We start from the raw sequence: 2,537 nt of genomic DNA, 5'->3' as shown, positions 1-2,537 counted from the left end.
CACTTGGGTTTTAAGAATGTTATATTTTAGGTCTCTTAATATTTTTAGTGATGATGTTTTAAAGGCCCTTTCTGTTTTATGAAAAATGATAAGGATTTTGTTTTACAATGGCCATAGTATTACTACTTAAAGCAATAGATTAAATAAAACTTTTAAACAAAGTCATTTAATACTGAATTCTAACACACTGGTATATTTTAAAGTGAGAAGCCGGATTTCTTTCAGATATTCTAAAGAAGAATGATAATCAAAATTGAAGACATCTACAGTTTTTAATCACTTGTTTTAAATATTGGTCATAATGGTCCAATTTTGAGTTTAATTTTAATTAGCTTTTAAATGATTCAATATGTTTTATAGAAAAAATTCGGAGAACATAATTATATACTCAACCTCCCTCCCTTCTTTTTCCTTCTTTGTCATTTTTTTTAGCTTATGAAATGACATTTTCAGTTTACATTACATTAAAAAGGGTTCTTGAATCAAGGGACAAGTTTAACAGGCAAAAAGCAAAAAGATCGTAATTTAGAGGGAATATAGACAATGGCTCCAAACAATATTTGAATATCACATCTAAACAATATTTGAATAAATTGATAAATATTTTAATTTCTCCTACTAAAATGCTCAAAGTCTTTAATTATTTATCAAATATTAGTGCAAAATTATGGATTTAAATGATCCCAAAAAGTGATGAATTTTTGTGTAATAAAGTCCAATTTTTGTCAAGGCTTTTTGACAGTCTCACAGAAAACTTATGTTTGTGAATGGGAAGAATAATACCAAAATATCCATACTACCAAAAGCAATTTGCAAATTCAATGTAATCCCAATCAACATACCAACGATGTTCTCAGAGCTAGAAAAAATGATGCTAAAATTCACATAGAAACATGAGAGATGCTTAACATCTAAAGCAATATTATAAAGCAAAAAAAAGCTGGAGACATCACACCATATTTTAAGACATATTACAGGGGTCAGCACTATGACAAAGCAGGTAAAGTCACCGTCTGCAGTGCCGGCATCTCATATGGGTGCCAGTATGTTTCCCAGCTGCTCCACTTCTTATACCCCTCTCTGGTATAGCCTGAGAAAAAAGTAGAAAATGGCCAAAGTCTTTGGGCCCCTGCACCTGCATAGAGACCTGGAAGAAGCTCCTGACACTTGGATTCAGATCAACAGAGCTCCGGCCATTGTGGCCATTTGGGGAGTAAACCAGTGGATGGAAGACCTCTCTCTCTCTCTGCCTCTACCTCTCTGTAACTCTGCCTTTCAAATAAATATACTGCAAAAAAAAAAAGAAGAAGTGTTAGCACTGATATAATAACAGACACATAGTTCAATGGAAAAGACTTGGTAGCATAGAAATAAACCCAAATTTCTACCAGCAACTCATATTTAACAAAGGAACTAAAATGAACTGGAGAAAGAAGAATCTCTTTCACAAGTGGTGCAGAGGAACTTGATTATCCATATGTAGAAGCCTGAAAAGAGACTCCAACATCTCTTACACTATGTGAAAGTGAACTCACAGTGAATTAAAATGTAATCATAAGACCCAAACCCAAGTAAACATAGGGAAACTCTAAATATTGTCAACACACAATAGCTTTTGGGTAAGATTCCAATAGCAATAGTCACAAAAATAAAAACAGAGACATTTGAGTATATCCAACTAAGATACTTCTTCACAACAAAGTAAACATCAGAGTGTAGATACAATGAACAGATGGCAGGAAAAATTAAAACTCTGAATGTTTACAGATTTCCAGAACATTTACATGAATTGGAAAAACTCCAAAAAATACAGTGAAGAAACAGGCAAGGATCTGAATAGACATTTCTCAGAAGAAATGTACATGGTCAAAACATGTGAATATGCCCGATGTCACTAGCCATTATGTAAATATAAATCAGAACACCATATCAGTCTCCAACACCTGTGGGAGAATACAACACTCAGGTGTTTGTGTGTGCAGCAAGTGGGTTTAGAGGACCCTGTTCACCTCTGGAGAGCAGAGCCTACAGGGAGGTAAAGAAACCTTACTGCGCAGGGGCATGCTAATCTTCTCTGTATCATTCCAATTTTAGTATATGTGCTGCCGAAGTGAGCACATGTGCTGCCGAAGCGAGAAAGAGATGAAAAGAATTTATCTCAGCTAGCCACTAATATTCAAGAAACAAGGTCTTCAGGAAAGCCAACTCAACTGACATTTTCATGTCATTGTTAAATAAAGGAAAAATTATCTAGGTTCAGCAATACGTAGTTTATAAGAGAAAGACTACAGAGTAATTTCCTTGGCATAGAAATAACTTTGTTTTTTTTTTTTGTTTTTTTTTTTTTTGTTTTTTTTTTTTTTTTATCCATGAGGGCTTGCTATCACCACCACACACCCACATCCCATATACAAATGCCTGGCTTGAGTGGTAGCTTCTCTGCTTTGAGGCAAGTTTCTGCTAGTGTGCACCCTGGGAGGAGACGGAGGATGGCAGAAGTGCTTGGGTCCCTGCACCCAAATGGGACATCCAGAATG

At 35.0% G+C, this 2,537-nt stretch overlaps 1 pseudogene; it reads right to left on the bottom strand.

Moving 5' to 3' along the window:
* Nucleotides 1-2,050: 2,050 nt before the first annotated feature.
* LOC149119956 (U6 spliceosomal RNA) lies at nucleotides 2,051-2,118 on the bottom strand (annotated as a pseudogene).
* Between the last annotated feature and the right edge of the window lie 419 nt (nucleotides 2,119-2,537).

The sequence above is a fragment of the Oryctolagus cuniculus genome, chromosome 21 (assembly GCF_051225735.1).
Source record: "Oryctolagus cuniculus isolate XC-2025 breed Fujian yellow rabbit chromosome 21, ASM5122573v1, whole genome shotgun sequence".
Classification (NCBI taxonomy): Eukaryota; Metazoa; Chordata; class Mammalia; order Lagomorpha; family Leporidae; genus Oryctolagus; species Oryctolagus cuniculus.
This window is presented reverse-complemented; position numbering and strand designations above follow the sequence as displayed.